The 21,133-nt window shown below is 41.0% G+C and overlaps 2 long non-coding RNA genes across 4 annotated transcripts in view; one reads left to right on the top strand and one right to left on the bottom strand.

Annotated features, from left to right (window-relative positions):
* LOC137481757 (uncharacterized) overlaps positions 1-21,133 on the bottom strand; it is a 134,635-nt gene that overhangs the window by 45,835 nt on the left and 67,667 nt on the right. The window lies entirely within an intron of this gene.
* Positions 852-19,419, top strand: LOC137481564 (uncharacterized). Of its 2 annotated transcripts, none has more exons than XR_011003543.1 (3): positions 852-1,307; positions 17,784-17,907; positions 19,131-19,419. It is a non-coding gene; the product is annotated as an uncharacterized lncRNA (long non-coding RNA). The 2 variants fall into 2 exon arrangements; XR_011003542.1 differs by lacking the exon at positions 852-1,307 and adding an exon at positions 17,181-17,298.

Consider the following 21,133-nt stretch of genomic DNA (forward strand, 5'->3'; position numbering starts at 1 on the left):
TAAGGACATAATGAAAATCTATACAAATCAGAAAATTTCAGATTCATGGTCATGGGAGTAAGGGCAGTTTTTCTTCCCGATCCTAATTCCACAGGTACAGCTACAGCACTGCATAAGAGTAGATTATATATAATGATTTGCTCAAAAATAGCAATAAAGGGAAAAATGGATACTTTCCATATTATTGCTAATTCTTACGAACTGCTTCAATGACATTAAGCCAAAAGTCACATTTGATGTTTTATCAGTTCAAAAAATTGCTGTGTAGCTGAGATAGAATACATGGCGCTTGCAATAGATATCACAGTCCCATCCATCCTATTTTCAAAGCTCTTATGTTGTGCTTGCCTTGACATGGAGAATATGATAGCCAGTAATTGAATTAAAACATCAGGGCTTTTTCCCATTAAAAAAAAAAAAAAATTCATTAAGCTCAAAACACTCAAAACACACGAACCTGAATTTGCTCTACAGCTAGTTCTGGAGTGAAAAGATGTCCTGAGACATCAGTGGAGCTGCTCTGCCTGCGCAGTTCCGCGAGGCGTTTTTGTGGGAGAGGCAGCGGGGCCGCGGAGCGCGGCGCTGACGCGGAGCAGCCACGAGCGCGGTATCAGTGACACGCGGGGTGGCCGAGGTGGCTTCACAGGGGGAGGTCACGCGTGTCCCCCCGCCAGGATCACGCTCAGCCCCAGGGGCACTGCCAGAGCGAGCAGCAGCGCTGATGGAAACAACCCTACCGACAGATCCACCGCTTGCTGGAGGGGACAAGAGATCTCATTTGCTTAAGTTAGACCAGAGGAACCCAGCGTGGATAAAGCTCAGCTTTTTTTTATTTTTTTCCCTCCTCATTGCTGTTTTTTTCTGGAGAGAGAGAGAGAGAGAGAGAGAGAGACACTGCCTACTATGACTGTGCAAGTAAAAATAAATACATTCTGATATTATAACATCACAATAATGCGATCATTTGGATTCATACTGAGAACAGTAAAAACAATATGCTTTCTGATTGAATTATTCAAGCTTGTAGCTTTTAAGTTTCAATTATAGATACAAACATTGTAGGCAAGAGAAACTGAACAATAAACAGCATTTTCTTGCTGAGGTATAAAAAGCAGTGAGTTGCAGAAAATGATTTTTTTAAAGATGAAAGTGTAGCCCATCATTAAGATCAAATCTATGAGAGGAGAAGCTCTGCAAAGCACAGTGTTGCTATAGTACACTACTCCAGATGTAATCCCACACAGACTTCCTTGGCTATGATTCCGACTTATTCAGTAATTACAAGCAACAAAGAAAACAGGCGCGTGGTAAGAGTACGTTCAAATACTGAGTTTAGATGAAAAGTAATATGCAAAGCCATTAAAAGAAGGATAGAAAGCAAAGAGATGTTTTAATTTCTTCTTAAGCAATGCAAAAAATATTGTATGCTTTTTAAAAAAAACCCCAACAAAACAACCAACCAAACCAAAACTGGTTTGTCATTATTTGCAAAAAGGCACAGGGAAATTCTAAAGGCTGAGTGTGTGCTGGTGTCTGTGTGGTTTCTCAGATAAGGATTTGGACTCACACTATTTATGTCCTAGAACACTTCTGCAAGATTTGTTACAGACTTACAGGCCTATATATGCAGAAACAAACTATATATTATACACACGCATATGTGAATGAAAACAAATAAGAATCATTCAATTTAATAAAGATTAAAAGCATAACAGAAAACCAGGGTATTTATAGCCTTAAATTGACTCACTATGTTCCTAACTGTAATCCATGTTGCTGATGCCACCCCCCTGAATAATTCTGTGATCTCGTGTCTTCACTGGGGGGCTGATGCTACAAGGATGTGTGCATGTAGTTATAATTTCTTTAATAGCATCACAGAACCAGCTGCACTGCCTTGCAGGCTGGCGTTGCTGACCTAATGAGGCAAAACCACGTCTCGCTGCTTAACTGTGTGCGCCCTGAGAAGCCAGGCTTAAGTCAAATGTTGAAGTTACTCTTTCAAAACTCATGGAAGAGCAGAGCCACCTCATGTCTCAGCAGCTCTCACGATTTTTTCTTCTTAACTCGGGACAAAAAATATTATTGCAAGCTTCATGAACAGTTATCAGCAAATTCACTTTTTTGTAAAGATTATGGGTTTGGATACATTTTAAAATGTAGAAGTGAAAAAGGTCCTTTTCTGTGTGAGAATCAAAAGAATCAGTTGCTTTGAAAATCTAATTTGTCCCCCAAAGCCACTTTTTAATGAAAACTATTCATGGTCCAAACCATTCAATGTGCTGCAATGCCTGGAAATATTTTTGACTGTGCAGGCACATTAGGATCTACTGTCCTGGAGATCCCAGAACTATTAACTCTTGAGTACTGGTCAGACTGGTTTTAAATGACATTTCAGCCTCATCCTTCACCCTGGGCCAGTTGTTTGTGCTCTGGCAGAAAACTTATGAGAAATGTCTCTGTCTAACAGGTTGGTTTTCAGGGATCTGTTCCTTGATCTGCTGCTCTGGGTGTCTGCAGAGTTGGTCACCCAGGGCTGGTACCCACAGAGAGGTGGTCCAGAGTGGGGGCAAGACTTCTCCAAGCAGGCTTGGTTATATTGAATTAAGATAGTCATCAAACCACAGTCTAATTTGACCTTAATCTAATTTTGTCTTTAACTTCTCTAACAACGCAATGGCATTTACCTTCAGCCTGAAAGGGCAGACCAAACAAGTTGGAGAACCATAAATATACAGGAGGACAGCTATGTTCCACAGCTTGTATTGCTTTACAGTTCTATTTTGCATTAGAAAATAACTGTGGAAGAGAGATTAGTATGGCTAAATACCTTTGTTTTTTAACTTGCACTTGTGGCCATTTTTCATATAGGTAAATAAAATATAGGATCAGGTTACATTTAAATAGATGCATAAAATTAGGCATGTGAGGCTTAATTATGAGCACAAAATTCAACATTAAAAGCAATTTTTTCCTTTCTAATTGAATTTTGATTTGAGTTCTAATTCTTGGTAAACAATAGATATATATGGAGGTCCATACACATACCCATGCCCACAACTAAAGAACTTCTAAAACCAGGATTTTCACTTTTTGTCATATTTTTCATCATTTATCATCATGATTACTTTTAGATTAGAGCAATATGTATTCCCATTTTAAGTTGTTTTGAAAGAGATTCAATATTGATTGCACGTGTTTTCCCACATCAACATGAACAGAAAATGAATGATAAATACACTCTCTGTGGATGTTTTGAATACAGCAACATTTGGGGGTTAATGAAGGTAAAGAAAAAGCTTTCAGATAGAATCATTGGCCTTCTGCCACAAAACTAGGGAAGTAAACTGGAGCTTTAATTTCCAGTTCTGAGGGAGCTGAAATAAGGTAGCAAAACTCCAGGGCTCCATGCGTGGCACATCAGCCTGCACATGAAGTTTAGGTCCATGCTCCCCCAGGAGTGGACAGCCATGGGGTGCGATTAATTGATGGAAACCATGGTCTGGTGGCTGCAGTGGCATTGCTCTTTAATTTGGACATACTGGAAGGAGAGGTGGATAGATGATACCATATGTCAGAAATAATTACAATGCTATTGAGTCTCAGTATGACAAAGAGAAAAGTAATGACTCTGGCTAAGGCCAGAGAGAATAGAAAGCAGTGTTTTTTTGGGGGGAAAAAAAAAAAGGTCAGCATCTGGGAAGATCACCAGAACTGGGGCTGGGTGAAAATAGCAAATTTTGAAGCCAATTCTTCTGGTTTTCAAGCAAGACAGCAATCTACGTGGCTGATAATTCATATGAAATTTGAGTTAACTATTTGTGCATCTTGAAAGAAGCCAAAATTATCTTTTAAGCTAGATTTTCACATTTCAGAGCTGACTGACATTTATTTGTGGTATCATCCAAAAGCAAGCCCATACTTGCTGCCCTCAGCGTGGATCTTGCTCAGTCTTCCAAACAAAGAGGAACCCATAAGAGCAGATTGCAGGAGGACTGACTTTTGAGAAAAGTCAAAGAATCAAAATGAAGAAAAAAGAGAAATCAAGGCACAGCCTCTCCACCGCTAGTGGGGCAAATGTGTCTGAACTGATTATTGAAAAACTCCTCCGTGTTTTGAGTATGCTTGTGTTTCATTGAGCAAAGAGAACTTAGTTAAGGGACTGCATGGCTGTGATGATTAACAAGATTAATTTGCATGAGAAATTGGTGCAGTCCTGGAACAGGAAAATACTGCAGCAACACACCCCTCAGAAAGACAAATGAAGCCAATAAGAGGAGCATTAAAAGCTGAGAGTGATGCTTGCAAAACTTACTTAAAAATCAACAGTGGAACTGACTGGAAAGTTGGGAAGATCCACTAAAATACATCCTGGCTTTACTAAATTGCTCCTGCCAGAGGAGCAATTTTTTGTCTCTAAAGTTCAGAAGCATTCCCACTGGAGAAGAGAAACAAACACGAGCTATTTACTAGAAGTTGTCTGAGGCAATATGTACTTCCCAAATCTTTCTTAAAAATGCTCAGTCCTATCTGAAATGACAGCAAGTAATATTTAATGCAGAGCCAGACCAGAAGAACGAGGCCAATTTGTAGCAGATGAAGAGCCAAGGCACAGAGGTGCCTGCTGGTGCTGGCCTGTGTCTCTGGCTGCACTGACTGGAAAGCTCACCCCCGCCCCAGCCCTCTGAGAGCTTTCCTGATAAAGGGATTGGGGATTTTTTTTGGACCACTGATGTCTCTGTGGCAGCAATTTCTCCAGCTGTATGAGATGGAGAATTCAGAGCCCCCTGTCTCTGCCTTGGCAATAGAGGCAAGTTGTGCAGAACTTGGGAACTGAGGGAACTGAGCTGCTTCTGAAGGACATTATGTGGATCATGTAGCTGTGTCCTGCATCAGGAGGCTGCTCTCACTGCCTGAAGTGGTCCCACTCACTCCTGTCCTCCAATATTTTCCAGGCTGGCTCTGTGAGTATGTCCAGTGATGCCCCTTAACACTAAAACAGCTGCTGAGTGAGTTCTGAGGCAGGACCACTCCAGTGGGAAAGCAAACCAGAACATTTCCCAGTGCTCCTTCCTCTCCTCTCTCAGTGCTGCACCCACAGCATCATTACCCCAGACCAAAGGGCAGAATTTTGTGAAGCTTCTCATTCAAGTCCTGGTAACATATAACTTTCAGGCATGCACTTTGACCCTCTCTGAGCTTGGAACGGTTCTCTCTGGCAACTGAGAGTATTTTTCCATCCTTCTGATGACTTAATTAAATAAATAAATCTTTGAGGCTGATATGGTTGCCTCGAGGTTTCATTTCTTGGCTGAATGCCCCTTCTTCTCCAAAGTACTGTCAAGTATGGATAGGACAGAAAGGGAAAAAGAAGATTCTGTTCCCCATTACTGACTGCTCTTGCCACACTGGCTAGTGGAAATTAGAAGCCTTAATTTGGAGTTATGTAGGAAAAAGAACTAGAATAGGACCAGGACCACCCAGAGGCAAGTTCAGTATGAAGTTTCTCTTTAAAGTGAATAAGAGCTGAAAATATGCTCCTTTTATAAAAGAGACCAAACCTTTGCAATATTAGTGGGAAAGATCTGCATGCTTGAAAGAGAAGCAAACATATTCAGTTCAGACCTTTAGACAAGGGTGCACCAAAGGGGAAACAACAATAACTGTTTGTTTTTTACGCATTGGTGCCACATAGGGTGTAATGCTGAATGTCAGCTCTTATCTGCCATGAAAAGACACTACCACCATAAACACCTGAGTGGAACTGATCTCCTGCAATCCCACATCATCCCTGTGGTATACAGACCTTTCCTGGGTTGTTTATTTGCTCAGATGATATGCCCCTGAGCAGCATGTCAGAAATCTGAACACTGATTAAACCTCACAGCTGACCTAACCTATCGGGAAGAAATGTTCATATATTAGGCCAAATAAATTCTGCCCTGTTATAACTGTGAAACCCAAATACTATTCAAAATAGGCCAAAGACAGAAATCCAGAGACAAACTGTTTGCTCTTTTAGGAAGTCTAAGTCTAGAATTTTGCTATATAACAGCAACAGTAATAGTGCTGCTTCAACGTACCTGAGAGCCAGTTCTGTGGGGTCAGAAAGATGTCACAGAATTTCAGATTAAATGGGATTTATTTAATACTGACAATACATATTTTATTCCATTGGTTTGGACTTGTTTTTTTTGGGGGGTTTTTAAGTTTGTTTTTTTTTTTAAGGGAGCTCTCTCTGAAAAGGGAAAAAGAAGCTTTTCTGATGTATGTCAACTCTGTGACCAAGCATTCCTTCTTGGTTATTTATGAAAGACTTTCCTGGCTGACTCTTAGAGTACTCCTTATCAGTTTAATCATAATTAGTTTATTATTGCTCACTGTACAGACTAGGAAATCAAACTCCAAGTACAACATGATTTAAAAAGTTTGTTTTATAATTCTGCTCTTGGCGTCCTCTCACTGTGTTTTCAGATGGCAGGGAAAAGTCCCTGGAACTCAACAAAATTCAGAAAATTGTTTTGATTAGTAAAACTGTTATGCGGTCCTCTAGCTTGATCCCCAGGTGATTAACTTAGAGATAAAGTTTAAGTCTTGAAATGTTCAGCAGCTACAAGGTGTATAATAAAACCATCCCCAGAGCATTCAAGCATTTTATAAACTATTTCCAAATGGGGCTCCACAGTTAACCCAGCTTAAAATCCAAGTCATTCCAACAGGTGGAAGCAGTTTTCTACTGCAGATCTCCTCCATCAGGTTGAGAAGGGAATTGTTTGAATCACAAGCACCACAGAGAACAGTAAATGCCTCTGTTTAGAGTTCAAAACACTGACCTGAGCTGGTGTTTTTCATCGTGGCACTGCCCAGAAGGCAGTGGTATGTGCTACAGAAAAAAAAATCAGCTTTAACCTGGTACACCAATGTTCCCTTACCCAGCTAATCCAGAGGACAGAAAATTAGGTGTCTGCCTTTTGGACATCCTACTTTACTTTGATTAAATCCATCAGCTTTATCTTCCCTGCATTAAAATAGTTCAAAACAGCTTCTGGTGTATTCACCAAGTCTTCCCACCAACGTTTTTTGGGGGTGGCAGTCAGGGGCATTGTTTACCAAATATACCAAGAGCAGCACTGGATATACCCTGGGATGCTCCTGAGCCTCAGAAGTTTGCAGAAGATGTGCAGCAGCTCAACCTCACTTTCCCTTAAAATGTGCAGTGACTCAACCCCACTTTACCTTAAAAAAAAAGGAACCCACTGCTCCAGTATTTCATATCAAATGATCAGTGAAATTCCTCCTTAGTCTGAAGCCAGAGGCATACAGAGGGTCAAAGTTATCTCTAAATATTATTTTAACATGGGTTCTGTGTACAAATTTTGATGGTAAAGAAAGAAATTCCATAACCGACAAAAAATATGAAAATATTACAGAGTTATCAAATGTAACCATTTATGGCATGAAATATCTCCTCTGATATATCTTCTGTATTTCCAGCAGCAGTGTACATACATATTAAAAAGGAATTTGCCTGAAAGCATGTGATTAGATAACCCATCTCATATTTAATGTTAATTTATGAGCATTAGGCAAGTCCTTATGAAGCCTTTTTAAACCAATTCATTGCCACAGCAATGATCATTTATATCAGTCCTTGTACTCAGGTAGTAAAATTCCATAATTCACTTCACTAGATAACTCTCCCAGCAAAAGGCTTTGCTAATGCTCAATATATTGTCATCAATACTAAGGAATACTATTATTTCTCACTAACAGCATTATTCATGATGAATGAAGATGCCCTGTATCTGCTACTGGTACCTTTGATGCTAAATAATCCTTTTTCTTTTCTGAACATAAAGGCTCGGAGGAACACATGGATTCAGCAGTTCCATGTTTCAGCCTCAGCTCTGCCTCAGAGCCCCGGGTGAATCTTTTACTACTCCAAATATTGGGGAAGGCTCTCAGTGACAAAACAAACTTGACTTTGTTGCACCAAGAGCTTCCACCTCTCTGTCCTGTTCTCTCTGGAAGTCCTTGGGCAGAAGCAGAGGGATGAGTCAATGGAAAGACACCTGCACTTTGCAAATTATGGGAATCCAAGGCACATGGAGCTGGGCCTTCTGACACACAGGGATTGCACTGGAACAGTTACAGAGATACAGACAAAACCTTACAGTCCTGGTTCCACACACAGCTACCAAGAGAGAGCAGAAATTCAGCCACAGCCCAGTCTTGCCCTTGCTTTTGGGTGATATTTCCAGCAAACTAGCTCTTGTAAGTCTGACTGGGAAGTATGACTCATTTGATAAATCATTTCAAAGTTTCTAAAATATTGGAGATTGTGAAAGGGCAAAGTATTATTAGCATCACGAGAGGAGCTGAAATACAAAAAGCAGATTTGGATTTACGGCTTTCATTTCTTTGCCAAAGCTGGGGTCTGAACATTCAGTTCAGTTTAGTCTGCAGATAGGGACCCGCTCTGACATTTAGATTGGGTTTCTGGTTTCAGATTCCAAATCCATTCAAAGTTGTGGTCTCTTTAATATTTATTGCAAAAGTTCAGATTGGCTTCACCCAGTGGCCCCGCGATGCTGCCACAGCACTGTGGCCAGCTGGCGCTCCAGTCCCACAGCCACAGCTGTGCTTTATCCTCATGTCCCCATGCTGGCTTGAAGAGCTCAGCTGAACCCAGAAACTTCAAGGAACAAAGGAAAGAAAGACACCACAACACAAATGTTGCTGTAGGGTTCAAAATGGCACTTGGTAAAAGGGCATCTAGCAATGCTGGCACTAATATGCTACAGGCTTATGGAGCCACACAACACTCCATGAAATACCCAAAAAATACAGTATGACACGAACGAATCTACCCTACAGAATAGTCCTACAGGTGGGACAAATCTAATCTAACATGAGCAGTCTCTTGGGAAGAGTCTCTTTTTGAGTAGGGAAGAAACAGGAAATGCTCATTCCCTTTCCGGTATTGTGTGGTGCTCAATTCAGATGAGGTATCAATTAGCATTTTTCTTGATGAGTATTTGACAAACCATTATTTCAACTATTTCCACTGCCAGGTCTTTGGGAAAATTACACTCAGTGCCAAACAGTCTGTTAAAATCTTGCCTAACAAGTCTGCACGTTCCACACTTGAGAATTTAAGCAGATGCTTTATGTGGCTAAGAAAAAGAGCTCCCTCCCAGAGTCCACGGTGGAATTTCAGGTTGCTTTAATGGTGTCCAGATTCCTTCCCACCAGACACATTTCCTACCAAATCATGAATAAAATACATCTTCTGCTCAGGCAGAAGGAGAAAACACATAAGCTGTGATGTCTTAATGAGGAAGGCTGAGAGACAAAAGGTACAACTTGAGGTCCACAAACACAGGAACAATGATGCTTTTTCTGGCAGGTGTCCTCTGTAGGTACATCTTATAATGCCAGTGAACATACAGAAGTAAATTTCAATAATGCAAATATTTTATTATTCAAGGGATATTTGAAGTCTGAATGCAAATCATGCTAAATAAAATATTGCAGTTGTCTGGCATTTAACGCATTAGAAAAAGAGCAAAGAGGTAACACCTGATCCTATGGAAGACAAGGATTACAAGGTGAGTTCAGAGCATTTGAAGCTGGGTAAATCCTGTTTGAGAAAATCTGTTACCCAAATCCCAAATTTACAGGTAACTATGGACAATCTCTAGGCCACTTTAGTCACCAGATAATTGAAATGTGGTAGGAGCAGTTATTTCACAATATTCTGCCATTTGAGGTTGCAAACTTATTATAATGGGTTTTGTGAGACACCAGGAGAGGAAGACTGGGGAAGAAAACTCTTCATTTTTTGAATTGAGGGACTGAAACTTCATTACTTTCTTGTTATATCCACAGGGCTGTTTCATTTCTAAAACAAAGTAAAGGAAAACAAAATAAAATATGAAAAATGAAGTAAAATAATGGTTGCTGATTACTAAGAACCTTCTAACTGAAGCTGGAGGACAAGAGGTGGCTAAGATTTACATAGTTCTTTCCAAGCACTGGTCTGTGATTTTCTTAAATTAAATAATGTTTTACTCAAAATTACATGTATATTAAGCAATCTGTTTCCTCTGCAATGTCTGCCAGTAGCATCACACAGTTTTATGGAGTTCCCAACTTGAGACAATAGCCTCAGAGAATGTATAATCACTTCCCATGTCACAGAGATGGCTACAACATTGTCCTCCTCTACCAGCTCTCCAAATGGAAATGCAGTCATCTGTTCCTCTTCTGAGCACTTTGTACTATAACAGAGAGGAAGTGAAACTAAAAGCATCAATAAACTAGAATGAACCCATCCAGGCACATTTAGACCCTTCAGACAGTGTGCCTCTCATTGTATTGTATTGTATCTGCAGTCATCCAGAGATGAGAAACCATTATTATCAAGTTAAATGTTTCCTTGAATAGTTATTTAAAGTAGTCAGTCCTGACAAACTCTCTTTTGCGCTGCTAGCTTCTTTTTAGTTTCCAACACCACTGGAAGAAGCAGGCAATGAACTGGGAATTCAGACATGAGTTCCAGCTCTGTGTGAAAGTCACTTCACCCCTCTGTCCCAGTTTTCCCATTTGCCAACTGGTATCAACACCTACAAATTATCTGTGGCCTGGAGAACCAGCGCTGTTGTCCCCAAGAGGCGTTGGGAAAGCCAACACTCCCTGCCCAAGGTCAACTTTGATAATAAAAACTCTTCATTCCCATGTTGCTCTTTCCCACACATGGGTATCTTCTGCTAGGACAGAAAGAGACAAGGAAAGTTCTTATGAGCTGCTCATTCTGGTGTTTCATGTCAATAAACCTCATCAAAACCCTTAATTCCTGTGAACTCAACCATTCTCTCATCAGGTTGTAACTGACCAGTCTACAACAGGTCTTGACATTTTCACCTAAGAAAGGATTTAAGCAGTTTTACCAGATTAAAAACAAAAAAAAAACAAACAAAAAAAAACCAAAAAACCCCATATTTCTTTCAGATTTTTAAAAAGAATAATTTGATCATCTTAGCTTTATACTGCACATATTCTACCGATCAGTGTTGCATGTTTGTGCAAAACCCTGGATTGCTGATTTTCATTTTCACAGCAAGTACCAGCTCTGGATACTTCCTGCACTTCTCAAGCCCATTAGCAGACAGGCACCAGTGAGTGGCATTATTGCAAAGGTTAATTGTTTCTTTTTGCTGTGATATATAACAGTGACATCCAAACCAGAGCAGTTTGAGAACCACTGGTGAAGGATGAAGCCCGTGGTAAGTGCATTGAGGTACCCCTGGCCCAGATTCCCTGCACAAATTAACACTGGTTTCCAGCTTTACTAACGAAGGGCTGTTACACTTCGCAGCTGGAGGTTTCTGCTGCAGCAAATTCTGAAAGAATTTTTGAGGTAGAAGAGAAGGGACAGGGACTGGGAAAGCTTAGTTATTGCAAGGAACCATCATTTGGACGTTTGCTTTAAGAGTGAATTATATATGATAATGGCTTCATTGTCATCAAATAGAATACAATTAATTTTATTTTTTAGTATGTTATCAGCAAGCAAACCACCAGTATTAGCTAGATACCATCTGGGAGTGACAGTTTCCTTATTACAAAATATGTAAAAATATGGACTCCCTTAAGGAATCTGTTGCACTACATCTGCTCCGATTTTTGTTATATGCTAATGGATTTTAACCCAGCATATGAAGCATGTAAAAAAAATAACAGAAAATTTTCAACTAAATTACTTTTTTCACATTTAAAGTGTCACAAAGACAGAGACAGCCACATATGCAGCCTTAGCTACAGGGGACTGGGAAGAAACAAAGAAGTAAGGAAGAGGCATTTCTTACCTGCTGTTTTGCTATCCAAGCCTCTCTCTCAAGAGGAATTCTAGCTGCCCACATAATTAAGGCCACTTGGTATGTGAAGGAAGTATTGAAACTATACACAGCTAAATCTCCAATATGCTTAGGTGATAACAAAAGATTGTGGCTGCTGAAGTACAATTATCTTCCTTATTTCCCTCTGTTCATGATATTTTAAACAATTACAATGATTAAAATGGGCTATTACAATTAAGACACTATTCTCCAGGGGAGAGGGTTGGATTTTCATGGTCTTCAGACATTTCCTTAACTTCTCTTGCACTGATCAGATCTCAAGAATCAGCTGGGATGACAGACTGCACAGTGAGGTAATGAGGAGCTATCTAGATTACACAGAGAATATGGTAGATTAAAAATCCTTCCTGCTGAAATATTGGTGTCATCATTTTTTGAGAGAATAGACCCATTACCAGAGCTTGAAATAAATGCAAACACAGGGCAAAGGAGGGCTGGGGGGGTGGTTTCTGCCTCTTTTTTTCCCCCTGTACAATTATGTAGTGCTGTAGCTTTAGGCTAACAGAATTTTTGCACTTGTAAAGCAGTTTGGTATGAATTGCTTTTCCATGGATCTGTGTCCCCAGGCCCTGCAATGTGAAATATTCCAGGCATTACTTTTTCATTAGCATCAACACAGGACATTTCTATGTATTAAGCACTAAAAAATATTTCATGATCTGTTTACACTTCATATTAATTAATTAGAGCTGAGAAATTTTTGACTGCACATAAGCTTTTTTGCGCAAGTTTTCCTTAAATAAAATAAATGCACTGCCAGCTGTGGAGTCCCAGAGATTTTCCAGACTATTTGGAAAGACTATCTCCTCTCTTGCTTGTGTGTGTATAACTGTGCATATATAAATATATAGAGACATATATGGCCACACACATATATGCTCACATATACAAGATATCATTATTTACAGGTGTAAAGATGTAACAGTGAATTTCTAAATTCAATATTTTCTAGAAAAAATAGTGTGTGATTGTACACTAAATGTGATCAACCTTAATAAATGTTCATAGGAGGGAAAACTACCTTACACCTTTAAAAATCAGTAGTTACATGCTTCATACAAGCTCTCTCGTGTGACAAATTGAAAGAGCTTCAGAAATATAAATTAAGTTTCACAGCACATGGGAAAGCTGGATAGGTGTTCTTATACCCACTAATAAACCCAAAGGGTGGATTTAGGTGTAAAGAATCTGACTGAGTGACAGGGCCAGGAAAGAACTCTAGTGTCCCCAAGGTCTATCTTCACTTTTCTAACAACCAGATCACATTCCTTCCAGACAAAGAGAGAATTCCCTAATCAAGACAGATGTATATATCAAAACAGAATACTATCCCTTTTATCCTTGGTGGCCCAAGTTCCATATTTGCAATTTCTAAAATTTCTACGCTGGTAATCAGGGAAACACACAAATGAAAAAGCTATGGCCAGATGATATGAATACTAATAATAATTTTTTTAATGGAAATAAAACATGGAAACTATATTTCTGGATAACGCGTGGGATAGCTTTTAAAGAATAAATCTAAACTGAGATTCACTCCCAGATCTAACACTGCGGGCTGTATTTTGATGTTTCCTATTGTTACATGACTTAGTACCTGCTGAGTCCACTCTTCCTAGAGCAGGTTAGACAGTTCCACCCAAATAAATCAATAAGTTTAGACACATGAGTGTCATAACAGGAAGCGATGGTTTATGGTGGATATTTCTGGCTAGACATTACAGCCTGCCCCTCCTCGCCAAATGGGTGACTGCTGTCTCCCTGCGGAGAAAGTGCAGCTGGAATGACGACAAGGGATGGATTTCTGCTGGGCCCATCTGGGAACAACAGGGGGATTTACTGCCCTGGCTGGCAGGGAACACACAGCACTGCCTGGCTGACCCAAAGAATGAGCCTCAAGCCCCTGCGCTTTTGAAGAGGGATGGAGGAAAAAAGAAAGTGAGTAACTTGCCCTGTTAATGGTATAATGAAAGCAACCCTTCAGCGCCTCGCTCCCCTGTGCATTCAGAGGGAACAGACCCCTGTAGCATTCATTTCCATTTTCATGGAAACACTTTATAGTAAGTGGCAAAGTCGCCCTGCCTCCTTTGATACTGGCTGCAATAACAAATACTTGTGCTACATTTCACTGCATTACAGAGCACCAAGGCTCTCTCAGCCAGCTCAAATGGACTTCAGCAGCTTGGGCAAGTGTTCAGATCAAAGAGATTGCTTCCTCTCTAGGGACAGGCTCACCCAAGAAAAGCCCATCTTTGGTATTTTATTTTGCTTCTTAATGTTTTGGACAAATTTCCCAGGGCAGCCAAAGAAAAAAACTCATTCAGCCTTTGGAAAGGAAGTGAGTCCTGATGGATGCACTTGTCCACATCCCAACTGCAGCACCTCTAGCACTTAGATTTAGTCAAGATGTGCTCTCAGAAAACACATGCGACTTCAGCACCTTTTCAGACACATTTTCTGATTCCAAACCAGTGTCATCCTTGGTTTCTGTCTCGGCACAACCAAGAACACTGAGGTTTTCCCAATCAATAGCTGGTAGCATTGACTTTGTGGTGCGTTGATTTTGGATTTGAGCAATGACTGCATAGTGCTGGATGAAAGCTGAGGGTTCTCCAGAGGCGCAGTCAGGAATGTGTTAGAAAAGGCCAAGGGGGACTCTTTAATGACTCTCAGTGAATTCAGAGCCATAGTATCACTCCAGTATATTCCTAATAAGATGTACAGGAACAGATTTAAGTGGCACTTAATGTTTCTCCAACTACAGTACTTGCTGTCACTAGGTGCTAAATAAAAACGACTTACAACCCAGCCCTGAACTTTGTGAGCCAGCACAACTGAGCAGGGCTTGCTGAGGGCCCCACAGTTCAGGTTCATGGAGATACAATTAAAATGCTCAAGACAGATGCTCAGTGAACTCTAGCTTTTAATATTTCACAAACAATCTGGATGCCTTTACTCCTGACCCCCAACAAAGATCTTTTTCCTCCTGACACTTGTATTTAAGATTAATGACTAGTCATTTGGTTAAGGGAAGTTTTGCCACTAACTTTTTAAAGCACTATTTTTCCAGCCATATTTCCTCCCCATTAGGGCTGATTAAATGAGAGAGAAACATACACCAACTAAGGAGAAAAATCTTGGCCAAGTGATGTCCAAAAGGGAGAGAGGGTAATAAGAGAAATCCAGCCACTGCCCCCAAACTCCTGAGGCACCAATATTTGCTGCCCTTCCTCCCCAAAACAGATGCCTCTTCATGCACAGTTTTGGGCACTCATAATACATGTGAGTTTATTGTCCAGCATCCCCATGAACAAGCTATGGCAGCCAGTAATGGTGGGAGAGGGAGAAAGGAGGAAATTTGGGATCTAAATATGCCTAATATTGCTGAATCAAGTAAAAGCAGGGTCAACATTACAGTCTAGGGAACATAAAGAGAGGCTCTTTAACAAGTAGATCTGCAATGCTACTTGGGAAGAAAGCAGCATATTTCCCATGCTGTTTTGGCATTTGTGCAGACATGGTACTGCAGCTCGCCATTAACCTAGATTATACTTTTATTTCCAGTGTCCAAAATTCCTTTGTGGACAGAAGAGGAACATTTTTATCATTGGCTTCTTTCCATATGTTACATTGTATTGGGAACTTATCATTTCTTTCTCACCACGAAAATTTCATTTATCACTGAAACAACAGTGAGTATTCTGTGTAGTATAGCAATCTGTAAGTACCCAAAAATGGTTAATGAAGTCTATGTTCATTATACACGATATCTGAAAAACCCTGGATGTCTGAATCCCAGGCTCCCAAACCAACTTATATATTCTGTCTTTTCTCTTCTTGGTATTCATACACTTAATACCCAATCATCGCATCACTCACAATAGACAAGAACACTGCAATTCCAGCCTGGCACTGACCTCCAAGTGTTTTTAAGGAGACACTAATGAAGGAACTACTCCAAAGGCAGGCCACAGCAGAGGAGGAGCGCGAGGTCTGTTTCATGTCAATGTTTCAAATTACCCCAAGGAAAGGAACGCGCATTTTTGCTTCTGGGAAGCTGGCTTTTGGCAAGTGGGCAAAACAGTGCAGGAGATCTGATATGATGTCAATACCAGATCAAAGAGGCTCATCAAGTCCGCTAGTGAGTGAGCTGGGAGCCCTGGGAATTGCTGCTGGATTCTCTCTTGCTTTGCTGCTTTGCAGATTTCTTAAATTTAGCAATACCACCAAGGGCTGCTCTTTTCCTTGTCCTTGCAAATTAACAGACTGTTATTGAAGATATTATTTTAGATTTTCCCTACCTTTGATTGCTTTAAGGAATCAGCTTTCAGAGCACATTAGAAGCCCCCTGCAGCCTCACTTTCTACCAGTTGTCCCTGTAGTTCAGAGACTTTGTTTTCTTCTTCTGCTCCATCCCTAAAGTTAGAGAACTGGTTAGCTAAGAACTATCAGTATTGATTCGAAGATTTAACGTCTAAACTTCAGCAATAGCAACTGACTGACAAGCTGGGCTTTAGAAATGCTAAGAGGCTTCTCTTTGCCTTTGAGAAAAGAGGGTGGAAAAAATAACGGAAGGACTCACATCAGCAACACATTTAAGAACTCAGCAACCAACATTTTAACTTCCATATTTTAACAACTGAAATACTCAAGTCATTGTAGTTTGAGACATAAAAGCAAATCATATTTCAGATGGAGTAAAATTAATTTATAAGACATACTGTCAAAGAAACTGCTTTACACCAGCAAAGCTTCACTCTAAGTTTGTTTTTGTTTGTTCAATACCAAGCATACCTAGATGTCTTGATATTTAAAAGACATGGGGATGTGATCTCATTTTGCTGTAGATCTATGGCATGAGATTTGTGCAGGATAATTCAAAACAAGTGTTCTCAAACTCTCTCCTGACTGTGGATCACAGCTTCAGAGACTCTGAATGGATTGCTAATTGCTGCCTGACAGGCAATCATGTACAGCAGCCACTCCACGACTCCCCATTCAGAGAAAAATAGGTAAGAGCACTGTGTACACACAGCTCCCTTATGGCATGGTTACAAATGAGAGAGGGCAAACAAGTTGTGCTCAGAAGGAGAGTTCAGGACCACTAGAAAGTGCGAAAAGTACCGACTGAGAGCCCCTGAATGCAGAATATTCATCTTAAAATGTTAAATTGATACACACTTAGAGTGACAACATCTGGGGGTGGCTTAGTGGGTGGGAAGTGTTTGTTCAGCTTTTGAGGACTCAAATGTCCAACAAACTCTTTCCATTCATTTTAACAGCCTCTGGGCAGGCATTTCAGTGTTCTTCTATTCATATCATTATTCTCCATCTATACATCAGTGCAGGACACCTTCCCCTTGCCCACCAGCTGCAGGTGGCTTCCAAACCACGGATGTTCCCATCCATTGGCTTTCCTTCCTTCCAACCCGTCTTTCTCCCACTCCAGCCTGCTCTTTATTTCTTAGTTTCCAACTCTGCTCTCCAAGTCTCACTGCAGGTCTGGTCTCCAGGGTGAGAGTGGTTCCCCCTGTTCCCTGCTTTTCCTTCCATTTTCGTACTGACTTCCACCTTGTTTACCTCCTTTCTTTATCTATTGCCCCCATGATTAAAGATCAACAGAGTTGACACAACAGGAAAGAGTGGCACAACATGAAATGACAGGTGACCTTTTGCAAGGCTGCCCACCTGCCTGTTGTGTATTTGATACTAATGAAGCTTTGGCAAAACTAAAAAGGATGAAACAACAAGATTAATTTGTTTAAATATTAAGTAATCCCATAGATATCCGCATAGCTGCCCATACTAAAACAAATCCTCAATAGCTTCTTCAGGTTCAATGAAATTATTCTGTGTTTATAGGCAGAAAAACCAACACCAGAGTCCTGAAGAGTGATCTGAGCTTACAAAACAAACAGGAGTCGGAGTGTGCTGAGGGATCTACACTCAAACAATTGGGACCCTCAGGTGATTGCAAAATCTGGAGGTAAGCCAAGCCTGCCATTTATTTTCTGGTTTGTTTATTTGTTTTCAAGCACAGGTGTTGTGGGTTTTTTTCTATTATGTTCTTGTTGTTTTTTTTTTTTCCCCAGCAGAGTAATACACTATTCCTTTAAAAGCCTGTGTTATTTTAGTGCAAAAGGGTCTCTCTCCTCCACTCTGCCTCTCAGCCTTGAGGTTCACATTGCACTGATAGCACTAATCTCTGAAGAACATTTCAGGATCAATGATTATAGTACTGCAAGCCCCTTGTTTTGCAGACTTTTAAAAATAAAATAAAAAAAAATAGCCAGCACAATCAGGACACATTCCTTTTCATCTCCGTCTTTCTCATAATTTTCCATGGCAGAGTTCATGTCAAAAATGCTTGGTTTCCACCCTCCACCCAATTGTAAGCTCTTCAAAGGGAGAGAATAAAAGTTGGAGCCTGAATCCCAGAGCAAATGCTCCTGCAGCCATGCTCGAGCCAGCTTTTGAAGTCTTTAGGCTCACCTCTTGATGCCAGGCAGGCCCCTATTATTACCAATGTTGTTAGCCATTTCAGCTCCATTTCCAGGCCTACATGGACAAGAGAGCAAGGGAGGCCCTTTCATGTCAGGCTTTGCAAAGCTGCTTCAGTGTTTGAAGGATGAAAGTCACTCTTGTTTGTTCTTGCTGCGGTGCACAACATTTGGCTTAAAAAATAGAGGATGTTGCCTTTCTTGAAGTGGACTGTGCATTGCTGGACACAATCAACGCTAATGGCAGCTCTGCAGTCAGGGGGTTCAGGGCTGAATTTTTTTTTTTCCCCTTTAAAGAATGTAAACAGCCAAGTGTAGCACCAGTGAGATCTTTTTTAATTTAGAAAAGAAAAATACGTTTGTGCAGATAGCAGGGGAGCGGAATGGGGAGGAATCAGCTATTTCCTCGTGGCACATGTACAGATGAGAGATTATTTTAATGAGGTTCAAGTAATGAGAGCCCTTAATTCAGGGACACCGAGAGGAAAAGCTTTTCCCCTGTCCTAGAAGCAGCCAAAACAAAGCTGACTTATCCCAGATGCAGAAATGGTCTGTGAATCCCACAGAGCCTCTGCCTGGGTTTGGTGCAGGACCTGGGGTTGGTGTGATCCCACCTTCTGAGGGAGGTTGGTGGGGGAGGATTAAAACTTCCTCTCTCTAACATTGTATCGACAGGTAGAGTTTTTCATCATGCCATCCTCTTTTTCAGGCTCATTATGTCCTCTGTCAGTCCAGGAGTTTCCACCCATGCTTGTGTTTTGAAGGCAACAAGGGAGGGGATGACAAGGAAAAGGGGAAGCAAAAACAATGCCCCTGAACAATATTTTTTGAGGAATGAAAACCTGACATTCTGTGGCGGGCACCATCCTCCAGCAAGACTGCAGCAACGAGGTTGCCAAGATAAGAGAACCCCAAGCCAGTGAGCAACTAAATAAATAAGTACATGAAGAAAGGAAGTTTTTGTTTTGATTTCTTGTTAGTCATGATATTTCGCCTTTTATCCCCACGAAGTTCCCATCCACCCCCTCGAAATCCGGTGCTATATATTCCCCAGTAACAACAACAATGCTCAGAAGTCTGAGAGCAGGGAACGGGCGGTCAAATGTGCTTCTTGGTCCAGCTGTGTTTAGTTTTCAGATGCCCATGTGTTCCTTGTTAGGCTGTCTTCCAGCCCTCCTCTGCCTTCTTTTCTATTCTTCACAGGCCAAAACTATGAACCAATTACAGACCACAGAGTCAGCTATTTACCCCCTCCTGCCTTTACACAGCTATTTCCTGCCTGCTATCAGCAAAGTCAGACAAAGATGACAACAAGCCCAAGGTTTTTACCATAAGTTGAACCATAAGCAGGGACCTGAAAACACCCTAAAGCTGTTATATTTTATGTAGGGGAAAATTTGAAAAGGATTATCTGAGGAAGGCAATCAGCTCCAGACTGAAATCTATCTTACTGGTGTTTATATGATAAAATAATTGCCATTTAGGCCTCTATCACACTTGGAATATGAATCATATGTCTGGAGGGCTCTCCTGCAGAGGTTTGGGGGCAGAGCTTCCTTCTTCACCTCTGGTAGCCTCTCTGGAGGTGCACATGGGTCTCCAGGCCAAAGAAAACAGTTGTGATTACAGAGTGATAGAGGCAGCCACATGCTGATTCAAAGACCTATAATCTTCTCCCCTTCACCCTCCCCCTCCCAAAAGCAACAAGTCTGTAAAACTCATTCACTTGCCAGAGGCTGTTTATTCTGTTTAATGGCCACCTATCACCCCTTCACTCATTCTTTTTCAGATTTACTAGACAAGCACAAAGCAAATTAGTGCAAAATGCTTTCAGTCAAGTGTCAGGTGGAATCAGACTTGATGAATACTATACTGCTGGGCTTTATAACTCTAGGAACACATATACTGACAACATTGTCTCCTTCAATTAAAGCTATGCTGCCTGTTTCCTGAATCCCTCATAGAATCCTCCCCCACCCCCAAAAAAGAGAAAGAAATAGTCAAATTTATAAGTTTTTAATATCCTATTTTAATAAAGACATTTTGACCCGCACCGTGATGGCGCAAATGGAGGAATCTCAATGCTAGAAGTTTTTATGATGTGTTTCAAAAACGTGCTCTTCAAAAGAAACATTTCAGTGACATACTGATCTGCAGCAAAGTGTGGATATGTTCGAAAATAGCACCGTGTCGGAACCTTGTAATGTAATATTTATAGTATAAATCTTGCTAACTTACCATAGAAATGAGTCTCCATTGTTGCTTATCCATAAGTACACAAGGCCAGAGGGGTGGGGGCAAGGGTGGAGAGGGGGGCTGGTTTCTCCTTGACAAGGCAGGGCAGAGGTGTGCTCCCCCTCAAAGCTAATGCTGGAGCAGTGCACACACATCAGGGGAGAGCGTAACCCCAAGGGGAGCGCAGGGACTCCGAGCAGCGTGACTCCCATTAAAGTCAATAGGAGCCATGTGGCTGAAACCCACACACAGATCTCAGGAAATTCACCCCCTGAGCCAAAACCCCTTTCTCTGAAGATGGATTGTATCTGATGGGCACAGCTCAGAGTAATGAGCTGATGATGCTGTGATGCCCCGGGGATGCAGTGAGCCTGCAACAGCATCCAGGAGCAGACAGCTACACCAGGAACAGGCACAGCGTGATAGCAACCCCACCGATGGGCTGGGAGAACTGCTTTGAAGAGGCACAGACTACAA

The sequence above is a fragment of the Anomalospiza imberbis genome, chromosome 13, assembly GCF_031753505.1.
Source record: "Anomalospiza imberbis isolate Cuckoo-Finch-1a 21T00152 chromosome 13, ASM3175350v1, whole genome shotgun sequence".
Taxonomy (NCBI): domain Eukaryota; kingdom Metazoa; phylum Chordata; class Aves; order Passeriformes; family Viduidae; genus Anomalospiza; species Anomalospiza imberbis.